This window comes from Pinus tabuliformis, chromosome 2_1, assembly GCF_031772625.1.
Source record: "Pinus tabuliformis cultivar Carrire ecotype Pingquan chromosome 2_1, CPIR1, whole genome shotgun sequence".
Taxonomy (NCBI): Eukaryota; Viridiplantae; Streptophyta; class Pinopsida; order Pinales; family Pinaceae; genus Pinus; species Pinus tabuliformis.
The window spans coordinates 660903291-660917104 of NC_142299.1; the positions used below are offsets into that span (position 1 = coordinate 660903291).

General features: G+C 41.3%; 1 protein-coding gene across 1 annotated transcript in view; it reads right to left on the bottom strand.

Annotated features, from left to right (window-relative positions):
• LOC149202321 (urease-like) overlaps window positions 1-13814 on the bottom strand; it is a 115232-nt gene that overhangs the window by 45127 nt on the left and 56291 nt on the right. The window lies entirely within an intron of this gene.

Consider the following 13814-nt stretch of genomic DNA (forward strand, 5'->3'; position numbering starts at 1 on the left):
CTTGGGCAAGGGAGATATGCTACAAAAATCCTGAAGAGATTCAGGATGGAGGACTATAGACCCATGGCTACTCCAATGATCACCAACTAGAAAAAGATTGATGCATCAAAAGACAAGGATGTTGATCCCACCTTATACAAGCAGCTCATAGGGTCCTTGATGTATCTGGCCAATACCAGGTCGGACATTTGCTACGCTGTCAACACCCTCAGTCAGTTCATGGTGGAGCCGAAGAGGGCGCACTGGGCAGCAGCTAAACATGTTCTCAGATACTTACAGGGAACAGTCGATTATGGACTCTTGTACACCAGGAGTAAGGATATCAGATTTAGTGGATTTATTGATGCAGATTGGGCGGGAAGTTCAGTGGATCAAAAAACTACCTCGGGTACTGTTTCAACATTGGATCAGGAATGACCTCCTGGTGCAGTAGGAAACATAAATCCGTGGCTCTAAGCTCAACAGAGGCAGAATATATGGCCGCAAGCACAACTTCGTGCGAAGCCATATGGCTTAGAATACTGCTTGTGAACCTATTCAGAAGAAAGATGGAGGCAACCAGGATCATGTGTGATAATCAGAGTTGCATCAAGCTCTCTAAGAATCCAGTGTTTCACGATCGGTCAAAGCATATTGATATCCGATGTCACTTTGTCAGAGATTGTGTCCAACAAGGAGCTGTACAGTTGAGCTACACTCCTACAGGAGAACAGGTGGAAGACATCCTTACCAAGGCCCTTGGAAGAACCAAGTTTGATTATTTCAGCGATAAGATGGGGATGATAAAGAATCCATTTCAGTAGCAGAAATGGGTATGATGTTGCAGTGCAGTAGCAGTCAGCAGTAGCACGATGCAACATGATGAGAAGAAGTTTGCAGTACAGATGCAGTGTTGGGAAGAAGGACCAGTAGCAGCACAAATGCATAGGGAGTTGCAGTGCAGATGTAGTGTTGGAAAGACGGACCAGCAACAACACAGATGCAGAGGGAGCTGCAATGCAAATGTAGCAGTGGCAGTGATAGAGCCATGGGCAGCAGTACAGGATGCAACAGTGCAGAGGATGTTGGGCAGGGAGGCTTAGCATCGGTACAGGTACCGATGCTGTATGATCAGAGTAATACTCAGTGTTGAGTATTACTAGAGCACAGTCCTCACTAAGAGGGAGTGTTGATTTGGGGCAGCATCGAATGCGCTCTAGCCATGAAAATTGGTAGAGAGGCTAAAGCACATGAGATCTCCAAGACCCAGAAATGGTTTGGGCAGATTCTAACCGGTTTGGGAGATATTATAAAAATTAATATTTTTAATGGAGTTCCTAAGTCTAAACTTAGGAAAAATAAAATATTGATGGGTATTAATATAAAACTGGGTTAGACGGTTCGAAAAGTCATGGATCAAGCCAAATCTAATCTTAGCCGTTGATTAGAGATTTAATCTCGGTCGTTGAAGGACCAACAAGAAAGGTATAACAAGAGGCTTGAGGGTCAGTTGGAGAACACACTGAGGGAGACTAGTCAGTTTGATTTTTGGAGCGGGGTTAGCTGAGAAATTCGAATGAGTGGTCTGGAGAGCAGCAGGAGGCAACAAGTACAGAACAGAGAGTCGGGAACAACACCAGAAGACCAGCGCAGAGGTTGGAAAGGCAGACGCAGAGAGGCAACAGACTACGCAGTCACTGGAGGGCCTGTGTGGGTGACGCAGAGAGGCCCAGTGCTGACGCAGAGAGGCAAGCGCTGACACAGAGGACCTCGGAGCTACGCAGAGGTCAGCTAGCCTGACGCTAAAACTGGGAGAAGTGTTGGAGAATTTTTTCTTTGTTGGGTAAGCTAGTCATCCAGTTGTACTGAAGAATTGCTGAATAATAAAATCCTCCCTTGTTGCACCGGTTTTCCCACATTGTGTTTTTCCGGGGACTGTTGTCCAAAATATCTGTGTCGATGTGTTGATTCTTGTGCATGCGTTTGTTTCTCTATTATGGTGTGATATTTGCAGTAGAATTTATTTTAATGTTTATTGAAGGATTTTCATAAATAACTTATTAGGAAATAAGTAGGTAAAATAAATGAGTTGTTGTAGTGATAGAATTTTCAGTGTATAAATCTGTGGACACCTGAAGGTTGTTTCATCAAAAACCACCTCGCTTGCTTTCCTCACATTATATAGTTGATAACCTCAAGAAGTTTGTTTGGATCGTCCACTGGCCTAAGAAATAAGTCAAGTTGTATTGCACTGTGTCATTGATACTAAGCTAGAACAAGTGTTCATAGTCTTTCATCTTCGTCATTCAATGTCAAGCACTAGAACCTGGGGGGCAGAGGTCAGTTTCTCTTCATCAGTTTAAAGTGCATTCTTTGCAATAACACTGAATCCTGGAAGTACTTCAGTACATCAGCAACCATACATATTCCAAGTATATTGATAATATATTTAAATATCTTGGCATAATTTGGCCCATGTTATCTATTGCTTGGATTCTCTTTGAGTATGGCATAAGATGTTAAGATCAGTGTTAATAAGGGCTAGGACTCTGGATCTATGATGCAGAAGACACCTTGGCATAATCAGCCTTGGAATTCAGAACAAGTCCCTTGATATCTTCATTCAGTCAGTCATATCTGTGATATCAGTAATAAAGTTCTATTGATACACTGCTGTTAGTGTCTGTCAGTTGAACGGGCAGAGCATGTGAGAATCTTTAGTTGTGCATTACTGAAGTTTGATAATTGGAAGTTTGCTGAGTCAGTTCCAGCATGATAATATCTCATCTTAAAGATGAGGAGCAAATTAATAAAAGGGCTGGATGTCCAACTGGAGCAAGAATTCAGAGGGAGCTATATGGATGACTTTGCCACATGGACCAAAGGAATAAAGTCAAGAAAAGTAGCAGGTTGCAGATAGCTCAATGATTATGATGTGGGCTAAGTCACTTTCCCAATATTTAGAGGGAGCCATGATCGAAGATGCAGATGATGTCCCTCTCGTTTAAAAGTTAAGATGGATAACTCAGCCTTGATACACTATTTCCTGCACTTAAAAGTCTGATGTGATGGAGAAGCTGTTGATCCCTGGTATTCCTGATAATCACCTATCATATGCCTCGCTATCAAGACTCTGAATCAGTCTATGAATGAGCCTCATAAATGGATAACTGCTTGTTGAAATATCTCTATTATCTATGATTGGAAATACACTGCTGAAATTTAAGATTCCATGGATGCTGGCTCAATTGACAGTATGATGAGTAAAAAGGGCACACCTAGTGCTATATTTTCTTGATTCTGTTGCTTTAGGAGCACAATTGAGGTTGAATGTATAAAGCAACATGCATGATTTATTATTATTGATTAAGGAAGCTCTTTAGTGAAGTCATTTAAGCACGTGTTGGAACCTCTATTGTATATTGCAATAACATGTGTGGGATTTGTGTTTCAAGGAATCCATGTTCCTCGACCACTTCATCCATGATTAGCACTAGGTACCCACTTTATTTAGAATATGGTAGAGCTAGGAGAAATCAAGCTCCGTCATTTCAGGATGGATGTGTAGGTTATCGACACCCTCTCAAAGCTTCTTGGTAATGTTTATCTTCCTTCAGAGAGAGGCAATGTTAAAATTGGCAACTAGGGCCAAATTCCACCTTAGGACAACTCATATGATGGAGATGATTATTGCATTGGATTCCTCTTTCGGAGAGGTACAATTTTGATATAAGATCATCTCATTCTGACAAGCAGAAATGAAATTATGAATTTATTTCTCTTATGGACAAATTGTCAAGGTCGGCTCCAGTCAAATGTACGCTCATGAAGCCCAGTAGATGTGTCTCTTCACCCTCAACGAAGTGTATAAATAAGAGAGACCTTTTCCTCATTTGGACATCATTTCATCACATCTTATCTCTCTTGATTGGGCTGTACAACAATAGAAGCATCTCTTCTTCTTCACACGTGTGGCAACTCCTTCTCTCTCTACTTCGCACGTGGCAGGGGGTTGAGTTTTTCTGGGTGAAACAGGTCGCAGATTTCAGGGCGTTGACCAATGTTGACTTTGAGTGATTTGACCAGTGTTGACCTTGATTTTTGTGCCAAAAGATTGATTTTAGGAGGCCGCATTTATTGGCACAAAAATCAAGGTGTTTGGGGACAGTTTGACCAATGTTGAGTTCAGGTTGACTTCTGTTTTTACCATAGAAAATTACAGTAAACTTTCTCTCTCCTTTGACTGGGTTTGATCGAAGAATTTGAGCAGATTTGAAGGTCGAATAGCACTGCTGTTTGGAGGATGTTTTGGGGCAGCTTTGACCATCATTAACTTTCTGGTTAGGGCTGATTTGACTGCTAATTTGGTGGATTTGTTTTGGGCTTGTATTTGTACTCTCTCTCTGCTGAACTATTGAAGAATAATAAGAAGATTTGATCAAAGGGCCCCACATTGGGGTTTGTCCCTGGCATCCGCCACATCTTGTGTCCTCTTGTCTTATGAATATGATTTTATGTTCTATCTGCATTCACTGTCAATGTTTGTAAGTTAATGTGATTGCCATTGGATATAATTGGAATTCATCATTGGGCTGCTAAAGGAACATTGAAGTAAATTGTCTTGAGCATAGAACATACCATTGTTATCTAAAAATTAACATGGTATCAGAGCTGAGGTAAAGACAAAGCCCAAGCAAGAGTGGAAGCAAAACAATCACTAAAGGAAGTTGTTGGACAAGGACTTGGAATTAGTCCCAATGACGACTACATCTTTCTTCAAACCCGAGGACAAGCTTAAGGACAAGTCCGACTATCATGCATGGAAAATGACTAGGGATTTGACTTTGGAAGAAAATGATGCCATGGACTATGTCAAAGAAAGAATAACCAAGACTCCTTCAAGTGCATCTGCGGCTGTGCAAACCAAGTACAAGAAAGGTGAGGTAAAAGCTAAGAAGATTATTGTTGATTCTATTCATAAGCCTTTGGTTGCATATATTTCTGATTTGGAAACATTTAAGGAGATATATGAAAGGCTGGTTGGGATGTTCAAAGTGAACAATGCAAATCAAATTCTCTTTCTCAAAAACACGCTAAAAGATATCAAGAAGGATAGAGGAGAATCCATCCAATCCTATTTCATGAGGATTACTGGGATCAAGAATGATCGCCTATCTATTGGAGAAATCACTGGTGACTGGGAACTCTCTCTTATTGCACTTGGGGGCCTTACAAGAGATTGGGATGTGTTCAACACCACCATTCTCAACAATGACAAGATTTTGGGATTTGAGGAACTATTGGCCAGATGCACTCAAAAAGAAATAAGGATGATGGAGACAAGCTCTCAAATGGAAACAATCCTATTGCCTTCTCCGTTCATTCTAGAAGAAGGAACAATGCTGGTCCAATGAATCAAGGACAAGGGTTCAAACTGGGATTCAAAGAAAGAAGAAAAGGAAGGTGGTTCAATTGTAATAAGTTTGGCCACTTTGCTAGAGAGTGTCCTCACAAGAAGGATATTCCAAGAGATGATGACAACAATAACAACAACTACTTCAAGGGCAATGACAATCAAAGGAACAACAAGTTCAATAACAAAGCAAAGAGGAATGCTCCCCTTGCTCAAAATGGAAGTGGTCGTCCTCCCAAGAAGTCGAGAAACTCCAGGTAGGATGAAGTTAATGTTGTAAAGAAAAATTAATTTTATCTTATTGCCGCCCTCTCCACCGCCTCTCCTCTCGATACATTGGACCATTAGTTGATTGATAGTGGTGCCTCAAGGCACTTCACTAGGTACGAGGAAGCCCTCTCAAACTTGGTTGAAAAGAAGACAAATATGGAGATCATACTTGGGGATAATGCCACTTATCCTGTGAAAGGAATTGGGACCGTTACTCTTCACTTAAATCAAGGTCAAACCCTTCACTTACAAGAAGTGCTATATGTACCTAATTTGAAAAGAACTTGGTTTCTATCTCTGCGATGGAAGACAAAGGTTTTAAGGTGCCATTCATTGATGGGAAGGTTCGTCTTTGGCAAAGGAATCCAAGAGATGCATTCACTCTAGGATTCAGGGTTGAAGGTCTCTATCAAGTTGGAGGAAGTCTGTTGGGAGCAATGATCTGTGATACCTCTCTTTAATCCGAATTATGGCACTGAGGATTTTCACTTTCATTTCAAAGCCTTACCTGATGTAAGGAAGATGGTCAAAGGGATGCCTGAATTCAACTTGAATCATGAAGGTGTTTGTCAGGAATGTGAAGCTGGAAAACATAAAGGGGACCATTCCCCTCAAGTGAGACTCAAACCATTGATATTCTTCAATTGGTCCATTCTGATCTAGCAGGTATGATGCCCATTACATCTTTGGGTGGATATTTGTGGATGACTTCTCTCGTAAGACATGGATCTATTTCTTAAAGAAGAAGAACGAAGCATTCAAATGGTTCCTCTCCTTCAAAGCCTTGGTCGAGAATCAAACAAGGAAGAAGATCAAAATTTTGAGGACCAATAATGGGACCAAATATGAGTCTAATGAATTCAAAGACTATTGCAGAGAAGCTGGCATTAAGAGGGAGACTACAACTGCTTATACTTGAACAAAATGGTGTTGCCGAAAGGAAGAATCGTACTATTATTGAAGCTATCCGGGTTATACTTCATGATCAAGGTCTTCTAAAGTTCTTATGGGGAGAAGCTGCCAACACCGCTTGTGTATGTCCAAAACCTATGCCCACATCAAGCTTTGGACTTCAAGACACCTGAAGAACTATTCACTGGCAAGAAACCTAATGTTTCTCATTTTAGAATTTTTGAATGTCTCGTATTCTTTCATGTGCCAAAAGAGAAAATAAGCAAACTAGATGCATCTGGGAAGAAAGGAACATTTGTGGGCTACAGTGAAACTTTGAAGGCATATAGAATCTAGGTGCATGGTCAAAGGGAAGTGGAATTAGGTTATGATGTCACTTTCAATGAAGAATGGAAGTGGAATTAGGTCATGACGTCACTTTCAATGAAGATTCTGCACTTAGAAAGATTTGAGATCTTCCTATTCCTAGGAAGGCCAATGCAGAAAAGTAGGATGAATTTTTGTCTGACAAACCAATGCTCGATGTTGAAGGTCCGATGGATCCCATTGATCCACCTCCTAGTGAGCCCTCTACTACAAGGAAGAGGCCCTTGTGGCTCAAAGATACTCTTGAAGATGCTAAGAAACATAGTGCACTGAGGGGGACATTTCGTGAAAGCAAGAAGCCAATAGGTACCAAGGGTACTTAGCTTCCATGAGTACCATTGTACAATCTGAGCCTTGTACATTTGAAGAAGTCGTGAAGCAACAAGTTTGAAAGGATGCGATGAACGAGGAGTATTAGTCAATCATGAAGAATGATGTTTGGGATGTGGTTCTTAGACCCAAGGATAAGTCCGTGGTCACTTCGAAATGGCTCTACAAGATCAAACATGGAGTTGATGGGAGTGCTGACAAATCCAAGGCCAGATTTGTAGCTTGAGGCTTCTCTCAAAAGAAAGGAGTAGACGAGAATGAGATATTTGCACCAGTTTCCCGATATACCACCATCCGTTCGATCATAGCCCTTGCTGCCTCACAAGGATGGAACCTTCATCAGATGGATGTAAAAAATGCCTTCTTGCATGGTTCGCTTAAGGAACAAGTATATGTGGAACAACCCGAGGGGTTCGAAGTTCAAGATCGTGAGACACATGTATGCAGGTTGAAGAAAGCCCTCTATGGGTTGAAGCAAGCCCCTAGGGCTTGGTATGAGAGGATTGATAGCTATCTTATGAAGTTGGGATTTACAAGAAGCGATGCTGACCCGAACCTATACTTCAAGGTTGAAAAGGACAGACCTCTCATTTTGGTCCTTTATGTGGATGATCTCTTTTTGATAGGTGATGACCCTCTCATTCATCAATGCAAGAGGGAGTTGGCTTCCGAGTTCAAGATGAAGGACCTAGGGCTGATGCATTATATCTTAGGGTTGGAGGTCTGGCAAAAGGCAGGTGAGATTTTCCTTTCTCAGGGAAAATATGTTGTGAAGCTACTTAAGAGATGTGGAATGGTGGACTGCAAGTCTGTGGCTACTCCGATGGAACTCAACTTTAAGAAGCTATGTGGAAGAGCTGTTGGGCCCAAATTGGCGAACCCTATTGAGTATCGTCAACTTGTGGGAGCTTTGATGTTCCTGGTCAACTCCTGTCCTGACATATGCTTCGCTATGAACACGTTGAGTCAATATATGGTCAAGCCTCATCACATTCATTGGATTGCTGCCAAGAATCTCTAGAGATATCTCCGGGGCACTATCCACTATGGACTGAGATACACTGTTGGGGATTTGAGGCTACATGGATATTCAAATGCTGACTGGGCTGGCAGTGGTGGATCGTAAGAGCATGTCTGGGTGCTGCTTCTCTTTGGGGTCTGCTTCTATATCTTGGATGAGCAGGAAGCATAAATCGGTTGCACTAAGCACCGCCAAGGTCGACTACATTGCTGCGAGTATGACCTGTTGTGAAGCAGTCTAGTTGAGGAAGCTCTTCAGTGAGCTATTTGAGCACGTGCTAGATACCACCGTGATCTTCTACGACAACCAGAGTGGGATTTGTCTATCAGAGAATCCCATGTTCCACGACCACTCTAAGCACATTGATATCAGGTACCACTTTATCCGAGATATGGTACCACAGGGAGCAGTTAGGCTCCAACACATCAAGACAGAGGCGTAGGTTGCAAACATTCTCACGAGGCCTCTTGGGAAAGTCAAATTATTAACCTTCCGAGAGAGACTTGTATTCGTGGAATGACCCTCTTATGAGGGTCTCGTATGAGTTGGACACAGAGCTCTGGGAGCTCTTAGGGGCATGGGGTACTTTTTGGAGCTAGCTATGAGCGATCATAGGGTGAGTGGTTCACCTTCCCCTAGTGGTGCGTTGGATACAGGGTGAGTGGTTCACCTTCCCCTAGTGGTGTGCTGGATACAGGGTGAGTGGTTCACCTTCCCCTGTGATACCCCATTATGGTTGACATGTGTGTAGGGTGAGTTGTTCACCTTCCCCTACCTAGACACATGCATGTAGGGTGAGAGGTTCACCTTCTCCTAAGATTGACATATGCATAGGATGAGTGGTTCACCTTCTCCTATGGCATATGAGCAGGATGAGTGGTTCACCTTCTCTCGCTAATGCCTCGGTACACATCCTACCCATAAGAGTCCGAGACTCATGGGAAGTACCTCTCATCTGGCCAATGAGTTGGGAAAAGCTGGTTAGGGACCATAGCACTACTGATAGATGCATTGTGTATTGCCGTACTCCCTATGACTAGGATGCATGGTGTTCAACAACTTAATTTGGGATTAAGGACTGACTTTAGTCAATGGAGAGTGGTATGATACACTCTCGATCAATTCTTCATTATTACTTCATGGTTCAACAGAGCAGAGTAGGGCAGTGATGGCATGATGGTACATGATGGCATGATGATGGATTGGCAGGTGGAATTCTCCCTAGTTGAGAGGGAGTGTTAAAATTGGCAACTAGGGCCAAATTCCACCTTAGGACAACTCATATGATGGAGATGATTATTGCATTGGATTCCTCTTTCAAAGAGGTACAATTTTGATATAAGATCATCTCATTCTGACAAGCAGAAATGGAATTATGAATTTATTTATCTTATGGACAAATTGTCAAGGTCAGCTCCAGTCAAATGTAGGCTCATGAAGCCCAATAGATGTGTCTCTTCACCCTCAACGAAATGTATAAATAAGAGGGACCTTTTCTTCATTTAGACATCATTTCATCACATCTTCTCTCTCTTGATTGGGTCGTACAACATTGTAGGCATCTCTTCTTCTTCGCATGTGTGGCAAATCCTTCTCTCTCTCTACTTCGTACGTGTGGCAGGAGGCCGAGTTTTTCTGGGTGAAATAGGTTGCAGATTTCAGGGTGTTGACCGTTGTTGAATTTGGGTGATTTGACCAGCATTGACCTCGATTTTTGTGCTAGAAGTTCCATTTTAGGAGGCCGCATTTATTGGCACAAAAATTGAGGTGTTTGGGGACAGTTTGACCAACATTGACTTCAGGTTGACTTCTGTTTTGACAGCAGAAAATTACAACAGACTTTCTTTCTCCTTTGACTGACGAATTTGAGTTGATTTTTAGGCTGAATTGGACTGCGGTTTGGAGGATGTTTTGGGGAAGCTTTGACCATCATTGACTTTCTAGTTAGGGCTGATTTGACTATTGATTTGGAAAATCTGTTTTGGGCTTGTATTTGTACTCTCTCTCTCTGCGGAACTATTGAAGAATAATAAGAAGATTTGATCAAAGGGTTTCCCCACATTGGGGTTTGTCCCTGGCATCCGCCACATCTTGTGTCCTCTTGTCTTGGCTTGTCTTATGCATACAATTTTATGTTCTATCTCCATTTACTGTCAATGTCTATAAGTTAATGTGATTGCTACTGGATATAATTGGAATTTGTCATTGGGTTGCTAAAGGAACATTGAAGTAAATTGTCTTAAGCATAGAACATACCATTGTTATCTAAAAATTAATAGGCAAGGAGTCATGGATAGACCATACTAAGAGGGTCTTGATTAAACATTGAGCTCCTGGGGGCCTGGGGTACTTCTTGTGCAACCATAGGGTGAGTGGTTCACCTTCCCCTGTGATACCTCATGATGATATATGACACATAGGGTGAGTGGTTCACCTTCCCCTACAATTGATGAGATATGCATAGGATGAGTGGTTCACCTTCTCCTATGGTATATGAGCAAGATGAGTGGTTCATCTTCTCCTGCGGATACCCCAGTGAGATGCATATAGGCATATGTCGGTTGTCACATGTGGACATGTTAGTGGGAGATGGTTCATCCTTTCCCCACATGTAGGATGCTCATTCCCTACTGATGGTTAACATGTCGGTGGGACGTGGTCCATCCTTTCCCCATGTATCCTTCCTACGATTGTTGATTGGCATGCATGTAGGACGTGGTTCATCCTTTCCCTACTCTCAGTGGTTTGCATGCATGTAGGATGTGGTTCATCCTGTCCCTACTCTCAATGGTTTGCATGCATGTAGGATGTGGTTCATCCTTTCCTTACTCTCGGTGGTTGCATGCACGTAGGATGTGGTTCATCGTTTCCCTACGAAAATTGTGACATATGACTATAGGATGTGGTTTATCCTTTCCCTACGTGTGGTTGTGAGCAAGATGTGATATATTCTTTCCCTGATATTGTATCATCCTACCCATGTAGTCCAAGACACATGGGAAGTACCTCTCATCTGGCCAATGAGTTGGGAAAAGTGGTTAGGGACCATAGCATTACCGATGGACGCATTGTGTATGGCCATACTCCCTATGTCTAAGATGCATGGTGTTCAATGACTTGATTTGATTGGGGTTCTACCCATGGTTATGTGGACTGACTTTTGTCAGTGGAGAGTGGCAAGGTCTTGTGACTCACTCTTGATTGATTCTTCTTCATTATTTATATTAGTGTTCAACAGAGTTGAGATGGGATGCAAAGATGGCATATGATGTTAGGGTGGCATGATGATGGATGGCTTGGCAGGTGGAATTTTCCCCAGTTGAGAGGGAGTGTTAAAATTGGCAACGAGGGCCAAAAATCCACTTTGGCCAACTCATTTGATGAAGGTGATGATTGCATTGAATTCCTCTTTTCGAGAGGACCAAAATCGACCTAAATGTTGATTTATGGTACCATCGGATGTGCTCTAAGCCTCAAAATTTGTAGGGAGGGTAGGACCAAGGTTACTTGGGAGCGGGAGTGGGAGTGGGAGCGACATTTTCAAAAGCTCCTGGTTTGGGAGTGATTCGGGGAGTGATTTTTTATATAACATATAATTTTTTATATTTTTTATATTTTGATGCATATATGTCAACAAAAGCATGTAGAATGATGAATTAGATATAAAAAACATGAAAAACATAGATTGAACAATATAACAACAATCATATAGAAGTTATAATCTTCATCAACCACGTCCACAAGTTAGTAACATACAACATATTGAGTCTCACAATTCATCAATATTAAAGTTTCAAGCTTTCAAAATTCAATATATAACATTTAGCATCATTGATCACCAAAGTTGTACTTGTAAGCTAAGTGTAACCATTACAACAAATAATATCTAACATGAAATGAAATGTTATAAAATGAAATGAAATGAAACAACTTTCAACTTTCACGAAGCATCATATTCATAATTCATTACTGATGAGTTATAATTGCCAACTTCAAACTTCAAACTTAAATTGTCTTATATTGTTTTCAAAAAATATCATAATAAATATGAAAGAGTCAACAATTATAGAAACTAGAAAAGACAAGTAAATCTACTATCTATTGCTAATTGCTCGGGCCTCTTGCTACCACTAGAAATGTCTAATTTTTTAGTCTTGTTGGAAAACCAGGATCTTTGTCATTAATATCACCCTCTAGGCATTAATATCCAGAGGTATCTTTGTCATTACCTCTGGATCTGTATAGGGATCTTTGTCATTAATATCACCCTCTAAGCATTAAAATAAGATAGAAAAAACATAGCATGTCAAGTCAAGATTTTGTTTGAGTGATGGGTACATTCTTAGTAGGGTCATGATAGAGGAGTTCGACAACCAATGTCACTAACATCAAGGTACATAGAGGGATTGATGCTCTTGATTAAATACGAATTCCATACCCTAATACATGACAAAATCCAATGAAAACATAGCAATCCCCCCAATCCCGAAATCCTAAAAAACTGATAAAGTCTGTTGAATTTGAATGAGATCTAAAATTCTACTTTCTCCATATGAAATCCAATGAGGTTGGAACCACTCTCAAATATCCTGAGTCATTTCATGGTAATGTTAAAAATTTAAGTAAAAGGATGAAAATGAAGATTAAGGAGAATGTCACTTTTACTTTAAGAATTTAACATTACCATGAATCACATATCAATAATAAGGCCATACGCTTGATCATTAGGCTGCCCCACTAAAAAAATATTTGTTTCTTTAAAAAAAAATTGCATTTAGAATGCTATTGCAATTTTTTTTTGTAAAAAAGACTAGGGAGCTCCCCTAATTGCTCCCTAAAAACTAGGGAGCGTTTTTTTTTAAAGAGAGCGCGCTCCTGACTAGCTCCTGAGCAGAGCGCGAATTGGGAGCGAGTACGTGGGGGCAAGAGGGGAAGGGGAGCGGCGCTCCCCCACAACCCTAGCTAGGACACACTTACTCCACAATACACAAAAATTGTTTTGGGAAATTCTACCCGGAGACAGTTTTATTAAAATAATTGATTATTTTTAATAGGTGCCTAAGTCTAAACTTAGGAAATCAAAATAATTAAAGGGTATTAATCAAACTGAGGGTGAAACTTCTAGAAGAAGACTGAGATCGAGTCCAAATGATCTGAGCCATTGATTAGAATCTAATCTGGGTCATTGATTATTCAACTAGAGGATTACAAAAAGGAGTTCGATGGGCATTTGGAAAATACATCGGAGAGAGATCAAGAGATCGAATTTCTCAGAGTGTGCAGCGCAGCAGTTGCTAGAGAGAAGATTGAAGTGATTTCTTGCGGTGAGGGGCAGGGACAATTCCGGTTGGAGAGATTTCCTGATCCGGGAATACATCACAGAGGAGGCAGAGAGAGACCCAGAAGAGGCAGCGTAGAGGCCATGCTGGGCAGCGTAAGCTCACACAGAGGCAGCACAGAGCTTCAGAGAGAGTCCGAAATTTAGCTGGGAAGTTGAGTTCCAGTGCCAAAAGCCGGGGTGTG